This window comes from Mchenga conophoros, linkage group LG2 (assembly GCF_057382185.1).
Source record: "Mchenga conophoros isolate Kocher_MC1m ecotype Shallow Benthic linkage group LG2, M_conophoros_male_GT1.1, whole genome shotgun sequence".
Lineage (NCBI taxonomy): Eukaryota > Metazoa > Chordata > Actinopteri > Cichliformes > Cichlidae > Mchenga > Mchenga conophoros.
Window position 1 is genome coordinate 21,139,398 of NC_140527.1, and position 16,867 is coordinate 21,156,264.

The following is a 16,867-nucleotide window of genomic DNA, read 5'->3' on the forward strand; positions in this document are numbered from 1 at the left end:
AGCTATGGGTATGTGTGCGTTTGCATGTGCACATGCGTGGCATTCTGCCTCCCGCTGAAGCAACCTGTTAGGTCCAGCAGTAACAATATATCCGCTGCCACATCCACACGTGCACGCGTGCATATACCAGATACATTTATTCTTCTGGTGTCACCGCAGGATCGATGCAAGATGTTAATTAGGAAAAGCTGTTTTTACACCACTGGTAGCTCGAAGCTCATACCCTCCTGATTGCAGCGCACAAACATTTACCAGCATATTCATTGCAAATTAAACAAGAGAAAACACTGCAAAGGGTCATGCCGCTCGCCACACAGTGACAAACATCTCTCAGTGAAGAAGTACATCAAAGACAGCCTGTTTGAGTTCTCTAGAAAGGAGCGGCTTGATTCATTCGTTTTTGCAATGGGTTAGTGTTTTCTGTCAGTTGTGGCTGGGGTCAGGTTCACACACTCTATATGTTATTCTTGATGGTGGAGTGTTTTGTGCCGGAGAAACAGAAAAACACCATCTGATGTTGTTCACTTTGTCACGAGCTGAGCAGATGGACAAACAGAACAGTCAACTAGTGTTTTTTCAGACACTTGAAATATCGAGCACACGGACGTGGGTGACAAATTAAATACAAGCGCTGGATAAGTAAGGTAGAGAGGCGCAGAAGAAGCTACTTTCAGCTGCTCCCTTACTCAATGAATGTAATTTAAAGATAACAAAACTGTTATCCTTTTATACAGATAATGGGGAAACGGTTACAAGACCTCAAGCAAAAGAGTTGTGTGCTCAGACTGCGAGCGTGTACAAACTAACCAGCACCACCATTTTTAATGATTAAGTGTTTGCACCGTTGTGTGATGGCTGAAGGCCTTTAGACGTGTTAAATATTGTGTATTATCTGTGCCTACACCTTCACTTTTTTACAACTATAAATAGCCACATATCTGAAGCTGAAGCAAGGCTTTTAATTCATCACCACCTCCGCCTCCCGAAAAATCCTGACAATAGGTTGGAGCTTCTGTACAGGTGTTCACCTTCCCTCAAAAGGTTGTCCTTCCTTTTGGGTGGGAATTCATTTACAGCCCCACCCTCCTCCCATTATCAAGTGCAGTTTCAGCATTATAATTAGAGGGTTTTGAATTAATTTCTGAGCACTGTCGTACAGCAGGTTGCCTGTACTGCAAAATAATGTCCCTGAAAGCATCTCTGTGCAGATACGGCTGCTAACAGGCTGCTTGTGCTCCCATATGGAAAAGATATATATAAATCTTATAAAGTTTTTATCTGTCTTGTATGAAACTTGTATGAAAAGCATATAAGAGTGAAAACACATATAAGATCCCTTGAAAAATTATATGATGAAACTTGCATGTTTTGTATACTTACTAAAAACATATATGATTTACTCATGAAAGTGGCCACTTTCATGAGTAAATCATATGTTTTTACTATTTCTTTTCCATATGGGCTGCGCCGTTAGTACCAATAAATAAATCATTCTTTTTTTAAGAGATGTATATTTCATTCAACAAAATAGAGTATTAAAGTTCTTGTATTGTGGGATTAGATTTGACTCATAGGAGAAATAATTGATAAATAAATGTGTCAGCACTGCGACAAACAGGAGACCTGTCCATGCTGTACTCTCTCTTTCCCTAAGACAGCTGGGAATTGAATCTTGGATAAGTGAAAGAGAGTGGATGGATGCATTGTAACTGAGGAACAAATAGTTAATTCCCTAAAATAATTTAAAGAGAAAAACTTCACCAGTCGGGGTGCTACCAGCGATCCAGGAGTGTGATATCTCTGAAGTAGGTAGAGTTAAACCGAATGTGACGGTCAGTTTGGAAGCTAAATGTCAGCGAATGAAAATGTGTTGAATGACATACAAAAACACACACAAGTCATAACATCTCCTCTCGCCCTCTTCATCTTTTCCCTCCATCTCCGAGGTGCCACCTTGTCCTCCTCATTAGATCATCACTGTCTTTTTCTCTCATTAAAGGTCATGGTGAATAAGAGCGGTTGGTAAATAAGTTCAGTCTTTGCTGACTGCGGGCAAATGCTTATAAGTCTGAATGTTTTCTGCAAAAAGAAGAAAGAAGGATTAGAAAAGTGGTGTGTGTGTGTGTGTGTGTGTGTGTGTGTGTGTGTGTGTGTGTGTGTGTGTGTGTGTGTGTGTGGCAATGAAATAAAAAAAAGATTGCCATTTTCATTTTCTTGCAGAGACATACGGGGGACAGAAAGACGCAATTACAGACAACAACCAGACCGTGTGTGTGTGCACACAGACGCACACACACCCTGAGTCACAGAGAGATATGGCATTTAGCAGCCATTGTCTTTTATAAGCAGAGTAAATCTAATTCATGGACTGGAGTGCGACGCCAAGCAATGTTAGTTTGTCATCCAAATGTCAGCTGTTGGAACGCAGTATGCAAATTCTGAAGATCGGAAGATAGACAGAAAGGCAGAAAGCAGTTTAAGTCTCTTAAGGTCTGTCCCACTCCCAGCTGGGGGTGGGGAAGGGAGGAAAATGAGGGGCTTGGTTACCGCAGTACACCGAGCCTCATGTTTATGTCCAACCCTTCCCAAACCCGGCGTGGAGCAGGAGGGCCAAAGAGCGTCACAAATCAAACCTGTAGCGGCGGCGAGACGGAGCGACAGAGCGGGTCACAAATCAAACGCGCTCTATTGCGGGGACAGAGGGTCAGTGCACGTTACAAATCAAAGCAGCTCCGTCAGTGGGATGGCGGGTGAAACAAATCACGGTGACCCCATCTCGTCTGCCGCTTGTCCAAGTGTGAGAAGGGAAAAAATAAAAAGTTGGGCCGTCGTTGAGCCTGACATTAAAAAGACAGAACGAGAGATCAAATGACAGACAGCGAGAGTCGAGTGTAGCGTGACTGCTGACACTAACAGAGAGGAAGAGCTCAGAGACACACATGCTTAGTCTTGTTACTGTTATTACAGACATGTTTGTCATTTTCTGTGTATGGGCTGATGTCGTTGTGTGTACCTCCATGCGTGAGGTTGACTGTAATAGTCTTCCAATTGGGGGGCAGTCATGCAGAGCCGGCACATAACTTTGTGGAGATTCTCAACCCAACGAGCTGTCGATTACCCAAAGAAAGCGTTTGTTGATTTTTATATGCGGACGAAATTCTTCCACCCGCTTCCCTTTCTCGCTCACGCTTCACATTTCCCTCGAGGCTCAGTGTGTGTGTGTGTGTGTGTGTGTGTGTGTGTGTGTGTGTGTGTGTGTGTGTGTGTGTGTGTGTGTGTTTGTTTGAGAGTGTATTCACCTATGAAATACCTTCTATGTACCCACCACCATGCTTGACATGCTGCAGAGATAGCTCAGCCCTGCTGACCCCTTCATCCATGCTGGTTTGTGCTTCTCCAGCACACACAGACAAGTTAAATCATCTTTATATGGAGACGGGGATCGTTAACAAGAATAAATCTTTCCTGAAAAGAAAAGATATTAAAAAGGATGATAGAGGGTAGAAATAGCTGTAAAGTTCATGAATTTTAATTTTAGTCGTGGTAAATGTAGGAATCTTTATTGTTGACATAATGGACTGTAATTTTTCACTTTGTCTTCAGCGGGACAAACGCAGGTGAATCAAATTTCAGTTTAACAATGTCCCTATTCCATCACATGTCTCACTGAGCCATAACAGAAAGTGAACATACGCCAGGAACGAGGATTGCTGGCCTTAATGGAATCCATTAGATTTTAGTTCAATCATTTGAAGTGGAAAGGCTCTATCGGACTGAAAGAACAGAGATCTAAAGGGGCCAAAATGGATACACAAATCCTATGACTATAAACCCTTAAGAAAAGAGGGAAGGCAGAGGGAAGGTAGGAGATAAAATGTATATTTGAAAAGCAAAAATCATTATTATTACTTCATTGGGTAACCAAATAATAAGCACACTTGCTGAATAGCTTGGTCTAAGTGCTCTGTTTTTAAAATATCGTATTGTAGAATAATAAGTGCCAAACCTTCAAGTTTGACCAGCAGACTGCTGAAATATGGCAGACAAATGTCAATGTTGGGTTGAAACAATTTTTTTGTTTGTTTTGTTGTTTTTGTGCAGAGTAGCAGGTATTCTCCATGTGTGAGTACCACTAACATGTTTCTGGCCTTGATCCCAAAGCAGAACAAGATAATCCCACATGAAATGAATAAATGAAAGGGTAGGGATAACATGATGAGATTATCAAGCTTACCAGTCTACTCTGAGTGGACCACCAGATGACCATATGTCCAAGAGTGCTGAGGCTTATCAGGTGCCTGTTAAGTCTACGGAAATTGTAACAGTGCAGATTTGATATCTAAGAAGGAATCGCTGAATGGACGTTTTCATTACTCCTATCTATAGAAAAGAAGTGTGTGTGTGTGTGTGTCTTTGGTTTGGAGCCATGCCTTAACAAATCCCCCGTCATTACATCCAGTCAATACAGCAGATAATTGGGCCAAATCATATCCATATAAAAGCTTGAATCAGAATTGTTGCATCACTGACACTAACCAGGGTGCTGGACTCTATTTCAAATTCAAATTTCAAATTTTATTTGTCATTTTATTCTTTCTGTCACGGCTGCACAGCAGTCGTGTGGTGAATTGAGTAAAGGATCCAAGATGCAGGCACTGACTGGGGTGCGAGTGAATATTTATTTGCAGAGGTCCGAAAAGGCCCAGACGGACAAGGTCAGGGGGCCGACCCGGAGGCCAAAACAGTTCAGTTCCGGGGGCCGACCGTGTGAAAGGCAGCGGCAGTGGGGCAGGTCCGGAGGCCGGCCACGCAGTAGGCAGTGGTGTGGAAACAGTTCTGGGGGCCGACCGTGCGGACGGCAACAGCGGCGTGGAAACAGCTCTGGGGGCTGACCGTGCGGACGGCAACAGCGGCGTGGAAACAAGTCCGGAGGCCGGCCACGTGGAAGGTAGTGGCGGCGTTCAGGAGGGCGTTCAGGAGGGCGTCCACGGTGGCGGAGATGCCCAACAAGCGGCCTGGCAGATGACCGACGATGTGGAGGTGGTAGTAGGGGACCTGAAGGCTGCGTGGCCCCTGCAGCCCCAGGCGAAGCGGAGGCTGGACCAGACGAAGCTGATGAGGACGCTGAAGCAGAAGCTGGACCAGGCGAGGATGATGAAGACACGGAGGCTGGACCAGATGAGGATGAAGACACGGAGGCTGGACCAGCCGAGGATGAAGACACGGAGGCTGGACCAGCCGAGGATGAAGACACGGAGGCTGGACCAGACGAGGATGAAGCGGAGGCTGGACCAGACGAGGATGAAGCAGTGGCTGGACCAGACGAGGATGATGCAGAGGCTGGACCAGACGAGGATGCAGAGGCTGGACCAGACGAAGATGCAGAGGCTGGACCGGATGAAGCCAAAGCAGACGCTGGACCAGGCGACGAGGATGAAGCCAAAGCAGATGCTGAAACCGGACCAGGCGAGGCCGAAGACTCTGAGGCCGCAGCAGGCGAGGGTGATGAGACTGCAGCTGGTGATGAGACTGCAGCTGATGGCTGGACGGGCTCCTCGGGCCCCCCAGCTGACGAGGCAGAAGGCTGGACGGGCTCCTCGGGCCCCCCAGCAAAAACAGTCTCAGACCCAGTGGGCACTGGAGCCCCTGGCACACACAGAACAGAACCAGCAGGCACACGGGCCTCTGGCAGGAACGCAACAGAACCAGCAGGCACACGGGCCTCTGGCAGGAACGCAACAGAACCAGCAGGCACGCGGGCCTCTGGCAAACACATGGCAGACGGCAGCTGCACAGAGCATTGAGTCTGCTCAGGCAGCGACGGCCGGGTGCCGTCCCCAGCTGGCTTCTTAACCGCCAGGGGTCCCGAGTCTGCTGGGGGCTGAGACCCAGCCTCTGGGGAGGCCCTGGGGCGAGTAACAGTCTCTAAATTAGCCAGTTTCTGAGAAACTAGAGTGGTTTTAATGGGTTTGTCTCTCCGCTTAAAATGGGTGCTAGGAACGGGATTCAAAATGGGTGGCACAGACACAGCCTCCAGTATGGAGGGAACGGGTGATCGGGCTAATGGCATAGATGCAGGCTGGGCTAATGAACTGGCTAAAGGCTGATGTACTGGTTGAAGTGAGACTGGAGTTGGTGGTGGAGTGGATGAAACACAGTCAGTTACTGTTATGGATGTTTTGAAAATGCCAACTTGTGAGAGGTCAGTTACCACGAAGGTAGGTAAACGCCGTGTACTGTCTCTACTTTCACTATGAACAGCCCCAGAAAACACAGTCCCAGAAGCACCAGCGTCCTTAAAACTCACCACAGCTGGTCGCACAGGAGTCCCTGAATCCGGCTGTGGGGTGAAGCGCCGGTGGTGCGAATGTTTCCTCCCAACCGTTGACGGCTCCGACAGGCAGGGAAAAACCTCTGGGGGGTCGGGCCGTGAAACCTCCGGTGGGTGACTCTGAGACGGATGCTTTGTGGCGGTCGTAGTCCATTGTTGCTGGGCACAATCCGCTACTTCCCGAGCTTGCACCGCTTCCCGGGCTTTATGCAGCTCAGCGAGTAAGTCTGTAAATCCCCGGACCTGGTGGAGATAGGGATTTCCGGCCAGGATTGCTTCAACGGCATTTATCCCCACAACCTTCGCTCGTGCATTGGAGGTGTGGGTTACCCAGTCCACCAGGCGTAGGGCCCGTGTGAGGTCGCTCTCCCCGGTCAGGGCCGCTGGATCCATCTTGTGGTCGCGTCGTACTGTCACGGCTGCACAGCAGTCGTGTGGTGAATTGAGTAAAGGATCCAAGATGCAGGCACTGACTGGGGTGCGAGTGAATATTTATTTGCAGAGGTGATAAGGGGACAAAAACAGGAGGAGCAGAGCGGGGAGTAAACCAACCTAAACTGGGGAAAACTAAAGAACTCAACTTAAACCAAACACGCACAGGGGGAGGAACAAAATACACAATGAAAGATGGCGGAGAGACGCAGACTAAACACCAGGTTACACAGAATGCTGCAGACGGACACGGCGTTAAACAGACGACGCGACAGAGAGCACAGGAAAACACAGGGCTTAAATACACGGGGAGTAATCAGGGAATGGGCCACAGGAGGGAGACACAGCTGGGAGCAATAAGGCTAACGAGACAGGGGAGAGGTAAAACTGAACACACTGACATGAGACATGAACTTTCAGAATAAAACAGGAAACTAACAGACACAGAGAATCAGACAGGACACTGAACATGACAGGCAGACTCATGAGCAGACACAATAACACCATGGACAGACAGAGGGAACACAGAGAAGTGGGAGCAGGCAGGCAAAGAACAGAAACCTAACAAATGGCAAAATCACAACAGAATACACACTCGGAATGAACAAAAGCATAAGGAAACACAAAACACTGAGTCCTCAGACTTTCTCTATTTATTTTTTATCTGCTTGTGACCCAAAAGAGAATTTTCTCGTCTCCATGGTTGGGCATTTCGATTTCATTCTAATCTACTATATATCTGACTGTGCACTGGACTCACTTATTTACGTGGATCCAAATTAGTTTGAATGTAGTTCATGCTTTCTTTGAACACATTTTAAACGGTCTTTCAAAGCTAAGCTCATGCTGCTACTCAGATCTCAACCTAATAAGCGGTGACATGAATGTGGTGGGAATTAATTCAGCTTACTCCTCTTTTTAAGAACATTTACTCATCAGTTTTGTTTGAAATGCACCCTATTAGTACAAAGTCATAGTAAACAGAGTAAAACTCGTGTAAATTAAAGGAGTTCGGGCTCTTGATGAGCACCAACTTCTGATTTATTTCCAAGCTGATTTTGCAGCAGAGCTTGATGTTCTCTTCTATTGGAGAGTGCAGTTTAGTCCAAAACAAACAATCAGGGCAGTCAGTTAGTTTTTGAGGTTATTTAATAGAAAAAAAATATTATACTTATAAATATACATATGTTATTATTTAATAGTGTGTTTGATTACATCTTTCAAAAATGTATGCATTCTCATAAATGAATAACAAGTTATTAAAAGAAACATAGGAGCAGGCGTGAGTTTCTGAAAACTGCCATGTTCTCCCACCATGTTTCAATACAATCACTGAGAAGGACGTCTCCCTTCTGACTAATGTAGTTTTATATTACTCACTATGTGCAGCCAGATACGGGCATATATGTAGTACACCAAATGTGGAGGAGAGGTGATTTTTTAGGTGTTTTTGTCCATGGAGGGACATTGAAATTCATGCTTTCACCTTCATAAGCAAGACACAGTATGATGGTTCATACCTATGTTTTATCACCGGAGAAGGAGTGCTGAAAAACAATGCAATGGAAAGGACAGACACAACACGACCGACATCTTAATAAGATGTCATTCTCTTCCTAGAGAACACTTACAGCTGATCAAGTTCAGCTGCTAAAGAATTATGAAACTTTCAGTGTAGGAGCAAATAAAATATCTGCATTATCGCAGATAATTATGCTTAATTTATAATTTATACCTTTAATTTGACATTTTTTATGTATATTTATCTGAAATATATAGATGGCAAAATTTACTACCAGGAACTTTGTGGAAGTGGTTTTGGGCTTTAGGAGCCAATTACTCAACCTTAAAAGAAACTTAGTAATGCTGCTTAGTTCAGCTGGTACTTATCAGCACAGACCTTTAAACTGCAGCAAAATAAGCACAGAGAATAAATGGGCTCACTGTGAGTGGGATAAATGCACTTTAATAGTTGTACCAACAGCAGAGATAGTAATAACTAGAGGATTATTTGCAATTTGTAAATCAGTAAAGCACACGTGAGCCATATTACATAACTCTGATGTAAGCGCCGTGCTTAACTCTCTGAACCTTCTTAAACTGTCTCTCATGGACAGATGGACACAAACGGCACACACCGGCCAACATCAGTCACAGTGAGGTGTACATGTGCACATGGTTAGCTGCCTTGGCTAAACTATTACTGAGTAAAGAGGGCCGCTACGCCTCTTACTCTTCTGGATTACACACCCAGTCCATCACTGAGTGCAATAAATAACATGTTCACCAATTGGGATATTATGCGCCTACTAGGGGTGCAACAATACTCGTATCGATATTGAACCGTTCGATACAGTGCTTTCAGTTCGGTACGCATATGTATCGAACAATACAAAATTTTTAATTTATTTTATCAACTTCTGACGATGCTGTCTGTGTTGAGCACTCAGTGGATCTGCGCTCGACAGTGCAGCCTAGGCAGAGTAGTCAAACGCAGATTCACTGACCGCAGGGCAATCTAGCAAGACGGAAGTTAAGCTCTCTTTGCAACATGGCAAATTGAACCTCCCCCACCTTCATTCAGATGTGGCGTTTGGAACTATTTTGGTTTTCATGTGAAGCATGACCCTGAAGGTAAGCGCGTCATGGACAAAAGTAAAACAGTATGTTGGATTTGCCACGCAATGCTCAATTACATTGGTGGGAACTAGTGTGTTAGCGCAGTTTGCTCCTTAACGTGTTGGCCGTCCAGCCCCACGCACGGGGCGATCCACGGTAGCTTGTTAACGGAGATTTGCCGTTTTGTGGCGTTAACGTCATTTCAGATTAACGCTGACAGCACTAGTGGGAACAAAATTAATATGACTGCACATTTACGCCGACATCATCCTAGTGCAAAGACAAGTGGAAGCAGACAAAAACAACAAGCACGCATGCTACAAACTTTACCCAGGTCATTTAGACAGCCGTTAGCACATGATTCTCCTTATGGGGACCTGATATGTTTAATATGCTGCTGAGAATATAGCCCAGAAGAAGCGTATAGTATAGCTTTTATTTTGGAAAGAGCCATTTCTCTGTAATAAACTCTTTTCCAAAGATGAGTGATTCCTCAATCAGATTTGTACCTGCAATATAAAGTTTGGACCATTTAATTGAACTTACCGGGCATAATCTTAATGCCTCTTTCCTCCCATTCAGTCATTCATTCATCCGTCTTCTAGTCACTTATCTTGGCCCGTGTGAAAACAGCAAGCAGAGCATAAAAACTGAGATAGGAGACGCAAGCCCTCCAGCATATCCAGGGTCTGCCCTCAGCCGTTCCTGCCTGTAACACAAAACCACCTATATGATTCCTCTCAACATGATGTAGCTGCGGCTCGATAACTAAGCTTCTCCCAAATTGCTGAGCTATTCAGCCTTTTCCACAGAGCGTGACCAGCTGCCCCATGGAGTATCCTCATCCCTGCTGCTTGTTTCTGCCATCTGATTTGTTTATGATTACTAAAATCCTGTGTTCCACAGAAAAGTGTTGGAGCTACAGATTCTAAATCCTCTCTTACCTTTTGTGTTTTGTGTGCACAAAGACAAAGATGTGTCTGATGCTACAGTAAATATTCCATCCACCCATTTTTTATCACTTATGCTAACCTCACTAATTGCATGTGCTTAAGAGTACCTGGTGAGAACCTGCAAACTACACACAGGAAGGTCCTGGCCAGATTTGAACCTATAGGACCTTGTTGATGTGAAGCAGCAGTGCTAATCACTGCATCACTGTGCATGCTATGCAGCATTTAATACCAATGAAAGAAGAAAAATGCTATACTTGAACCTTTAAGTTTAGCTTTTGTTTCTTAGTCGATCAGCATCACACTTTGCTTAGAAAGTTCAATCTTTAGAAAAGTTCATGATTTATTTTCTGAGGGCTAGGTGAAACTTGACTCTGGAGGTGATCAGAAGGATTAGAGCTCAGAGGGAAAAACTTACTCTATCAAGAAACTACAAACTGTGCCTGCCAGTGCCTTTAGAGCTTACTAAGTAGTTCACTTATTCATTGTTCCTGCAAAGAGCTGCAGGTGCCAGTAACGTCTGTCAGCTTTGATTATACTGTGATATTAATATTGCCCTCCCACTAGTGGACAAAACATACATTTTCTAAAAGGAAATAGATATCGAGACTGCTATCTGCTGACTTGATTGATTCAGATGAAAAGTACATTTCATTTGCTATATGGTGTGTACCATAAAGCTGTATGCAGTATGACAGCTTAACAGTGGCAAATTCATGAAAGTTTAAATGAAGAGGGACTAATCTTTTACTTTTATACCTTTAGGATCAATAATTTGTGGTGACATTGTCATAAGAAATGAAAGAAATATGCGTACCATATTGCATAAAACAAACTATGGGTCAGACATCTGCTTACCTTCAGATTGGACAGGCTGCCTGTGACTTAATAAATGATGAGATATGACAAATAATACATGTACTGTAATTGTTGGCGTGAGATGACTGGCACAATATAAATGTGCTTATTATTCCTCAAGACACAGTTGTGATAGAGTTGAATTAGCATGTGCATCTCACCTCTCCCTGTGTGCTTCATCTTCCTGTTTCCATTCATGTCCGCTTTTGTCTCTCCCTCCCTCCATCCCTTTATTTTACCACCACTCTACCTCACTCCCATCACTTCTTCTCAGCCCCTCTCTCTCATCCCTGCTGTTTGGTAAAGATGACTGAGTGTGAAGATATGATGAAATATTTCCTGTCATCATTATGAATTAGCCTTTGCACAAACCGGCACGCACACACTCCTGCAGATGTGCATACACGCATGTATGCACACACACAGCAAGGCCCATGTATCATATCAAGGTCTCTTGAGACAGTTTAACAGTGATGTCATTGATCTCAGCTGGCTATCATCACAGAACCTGACACATACTGCAACAAAGCACAGCCAGGACACTTTCATGAGGCCATATCTGGGTCTAAGAACATACATTTGAGCTGAAGTGAAGAAACTGATGACTAATGCAAATGGCTTAAACACCTGCTGCATAAATATGGTATATGGCTGACATGTAGTACAGAAGATGTATTTTTTTTCTTTTTCTGCAGGTTAGTCTTTTTAAAAAAAGCTATTATACTGTAGTACCTTTGTGCCATAGCTGGAAGAACTAGATAGCCTGTCTCTGTAGGTTTGTGATATTGATGCAAACCTACACAGAGGCTGAGGAGGTGGAGCAGGTCATCTACTGATTGGAAGGTTGGTGGTTTGATCCCTGGCTCCTCCAGTCCGTCTCCAACACGCTCTCATCCCAAAACGTAACATATTACGCTATTTGACAAATCATCGGTATGTTACGCTTTCAGCCACTCCACACATCTCTATGTTATGCATTCGGAAACATGAGAACCTTTTGGACTTAATCTACACATGTACATTTATTTTACTATCATGAATCGCTTTGGAAAACACTAACTAACACGATTAAGTTTGAGGCTGGAATACACGTCTGGAACGTGTGTTACTGCCGAGAGCGTCATTCTATTGGATTCCAACCACAATCCGGCGCATATCATAGGAACGCGGAAGGTTACCTTTCACGTTCTACTTGAATACAAATAATCTGAACATTTAAACCTTGAACCTTTCACTTTGCGTTTGTTCATACTTAAAATTTATATTTTAATCATTGAAGTTAAAAATGGAAAAGAAAATTTGACACATAATCTGCTGCTAGAAAATAAATGCCTTTTAAAATATCAAAATATAATAAAACAGGTTTGATTAAATCTGGGAGTCTGTAATCATTTGCCCCTTAAGTGCAAACAGGCGTGGATGGTTCGGATGGTTCAAAGTAACCTGGACAGCAGTTAGTCTTCACAAGCCAAGGCATGTATCGTGTGTTACATGAAACTGATCTAGGCACTGTTATCTGTACAAGTTTCATGATGCTATTAACCAACAACTGGCAAATGAATAATACCAGATAGCACACAATAACACAATATAACAATAACACAATATTCTTATCTAAAAGCCTTAAACATCTCAGTGCAGAATTTCAATGCGATTCTGGTTCGACGGTCAAGTCAAAGTAAACATAGCTGAGACGTCTCCATAGCTGACACAGGGAAGCGGGCTACTTCAGAACCCTCTGAAAGAGTAATACACTCTGACTTGTACCATCTGCTGCTGTCTACCAGCCCCCCGCCAAAGCTGAGCACACTGCAATGAAGGAAAGTGGAGCAACTCAAGAGAAAAGCAATCGTCATGATGGAGAAAATGTCTTTTTGTTTACTATGCTGTTATTTTACTTCAGTGCTGAGCAATGCTCCTCTCATTTCCAAATGAAGAGGCTGTGTTGTGTTATCCTTAAATATAGATGAGAAAAAAAACTATAATAGCCTCACAAATCAATATTATTTTGTCATTTTGGAGAATAATGGATATATTAATATGGATCCCGAACAGAACTGGACACAAATCCAGCTACAGGCAGAGGCAGATTCTTTATAAACTCCAAAGCAAAAACTCAAATTATTCAGGCCACTCTAGAGGCTGGCTCTAAAAGCCACAGCACAATAGCTCATTCACTCATGCATGCTTTGTTAGCCACAACATGCAACGCCTTTGGCATGCAACAACTGCTGCACTGCAATACACACAGTTGTGATTTTGAAGCAGAAGCCTTAGTTTTCGACAAGAAAACAGGATCTTGTCATGCAACGTCTGGGCGTTTGCTCAGGGTCGATTGAGTTTAGACTGGAAATGGAAGTAATAAAAAAATGGGAATAATAAATGCTTTGATTGATTGATTGAATCTTTATTTTGAACATGTTGAAAAAGTATAAAAAAAATAGAATTAAAAGAGACAAATGAACAAAGCAAACAAAAGGAAAACGAGCAACCACAACTCCAAATAACGTCCATGTTCAAAAAGGAGCAGGAAGAAGCATAAGCTTATTTAATCCCACCCCTTTTCCACTATCTAGTATCAATAGACTACAGAAATACCTCCTTGCAATTACATTATATGTTATGTGTAATTTTTTTTTTTTAATATATACACATATATGTTTCTATCTATCCATACATACGTATATACACACATACGCACATATACACATTTTCAATAACCCCATTAACACCTCAAGGATACACAACCTACAATTATATATATATATATATATATATATATATATATATATATATATATATATATATATATAGATATACCCATACCAACAAACCCGTGCATGCGCACACACATGAAAATATTAGACAAGAACACCCTATCAAATCTCTACCTTTTCCCTGTACCCTGTAAAAACCATATCCTTAAACCGCTTTTTAAACTGCGCCATGCTTGGACATTGCTTCATATCTTTACTTAGTCTGTTCCACAGCTTCACTCCACACACAGAGATGCAAAAACTTTTTAATGTTGTACGGATACGAGGATGTTTTAAATTTAATTCCCCCCTCAAATTGTATCCCCGTTCCCTTTTAGAAAACATTTTTAGAATATTGTCAGGAAGCAGGTTATTTATTGCTTTATATATAATTTGTGCTGTGAGAAAATGAACCAGATCTGTGAATTTTAGAATTTTTGATTTTAAGAATAGTGGATTTGTATGATCTCTGTAACCAGTTTTATGGATTATCCTTATGGCCCTTTTTTGTAATATAAAGATTGATGATAGCGAACATTTGTAAGTATTGCCCCAAACCTCTGCACAGTAATTCAAATACGGTGCAATCAGGGAACAATAGAGAATGTGGAGTGATTTGTGGTCCAGAATGTGTTTTACTTTACTCAAGATTGAGACACTTCTTGAAATTTTGTTATGTATATGAGACTTGCAGTTTAATTTATCATCTATAATCACACCAAGAAACTTATGTTCAAGTACTCTTTCAATTTCCACACCATCTACATGAATCTGCACTTGTGCATTTCTAAGGGAATTCCCAAATAAGATAATTTTAGTTTTACTTAGATTTAGCGATAGTTTGTTCCTGTTAAACCATTTTTTAATTTTGCACATTTCTGAAGTAATTGTATCCAGCAGCTCCTTTAGATTCCCCCCAGAACAAAAAATATTTGTGTCATCTGCAAATAATACTAATTTTAATATATCAGATGCCTTACAAATATCATTTATATAAATAATAAATAATTTTGGACCCAGTACAGAGCCTTGTGGAACACCACAAGCAATGTCCAAGCATGATGAGGAATGGACACCCAGCTTCACAAATTGTTTCCGGTCACTTAAATAATTTTTCACCCATTGCAGTACAACCCCCCTAATCCCATACCGTTCCAGTTTATTAATTAATATGTCATGATTGATTGTGTCGAATGCTTTCTTGAGATCCAGAAATACTCCAGCTGCATACTGTTTCTGATCTATAGCATTTGTAATCTCCTCAATTGATTCGATTAATGCCAGAGATGTTGATCTTTTTGATCTGAATCCATATTGACTGTCAGAGAGTAATTTATATTTATCTAAGAATTTGTCTAATCGTTTATTAAACAGGTTTTCTAGGATTTTGGAGAATTGTGGTAGTAAAGAAACAGGCCTGTAATTTGTGAAGTGGCGTCTATCCCCGGTTTTATACGGCGGCACAACTTTAGCTATTTTCATTTTGTTTGGCACTTTTCCCGTCTGAAATGATAAGTTGCAAATATATGTTAGAGGTCCTACAATTTCTTCAATGACCTTCTTGACGATTTTCATGTCAATATCATTACAATCAGTAGATGTTTTATATTTACACATGTGTACAATGTCAATTATTTCTTTTTCCTCCACTGATGTGAGGAACATTGAGTTAGGGTTCCTATCAATCAGGTTTTCACTACATTCTACTGATGGCAGTGACTCAGGAATTTGTTCAGCCAGTTTTGGTCCAATATTTACAAAATAATGATTAAAGCTGTTGACCTTATCAGCAGTGTTTTCCATAATATTGCCATTATCGATAAAGTATTGTGGATAACTTTGTTGTCCAGAATTATTTTTAATGATACCGTTTAAAACATCCCATATTCCTTTCATATTATGTTTATTGTTGTTCAATATTTTACTATAATACTCCTTTCTACATACACGTATAATATTGGTCAACTTATTTTTGTATTTTTTATATTTATTTTCAGCATCTTTTGTTCTTTGTTTTAGGTATTCCCTATAGAGTGTATTTTTCTTTTTACATGCATTTTGTAAACCCTTAGTGAGCCATGGTCTATCTGAATATTTGTGCTTTCTGTTGTATTTTATTGTTGGACAGTTTTTATCGTACAACTCCATGAATATTCTTAAAAATATGCCATATGCAATATCAATATCAGCTTCTTTGTACACATTGTCCCAGTCCTGATTTAATAGATCGTTCTTAAATGCAGTCATAGTTTCTTCTGTCCTTACACGTCTGTATCTCAGTTGTTCTTCATGCTGATTTTTCTTATAATTAGTGTCATAAACTGCAAAAACTGGTAGGTGATCACTGATGTCATTAATTAATATTCCGCTCACAATGTTGTTTTCCATATTGTTAGTGAAAATATTGTCAAGTAAGGTGGCACAATGTGGTGTAATTCTGCTAGGCCTGGTTATTTTAGGATGTAAACTCAAACTGTACATAGTGTTTAGGAATTCGTCGGTCATTTTATGCTTTTTTGGATTCAACAGGTCAATATTAAAATCACCACAGATAAACATAACTTTTTGATTTGTTTTAGAGAATATTTCCTCTATGAAGTCATTAAATACTTGAATACTAGAGCCAGGTGTTCTATATATACAGCTAATTATTACATTTTTTTCTTTTTCCTTATAAATTTCAATTGTTATACATTCTAGTAAATTATCAATTACAGTTGTCATACTTTCTACCACCTTGTAGTTTAGGTTTTTATCCACATACACAGCTACTCCCCCTCCACTCTTGTTCCTTCTATTTACAAAATTCACTTCATATCCCTCCAGTCCAAAGTCCATTCCTTTCTCCGCATTGATCCATGTTTCAGAAATGGCAATAATTCCAAATGGATTTGTCAACTCATTTAGATATTCCTTTA

The 16,867-nt window shown here is 41.6% G+C and overlaps 1 protein-coding gene across 1 annotated transcript in view; it reads left to right on the forward strand.

The window, feature by feature from the left end:
• The window catches only part of il1rapl2 (interleukin 1 receptor accessory protein-like 2), a 420,712-nt gene that overhangs the window by 80,306 nt on the left and 323,539 nt on the right, over positions 1-16,867 (forward strand). The gene's annotated exons all lie outside the window — the stretch shown is intronic.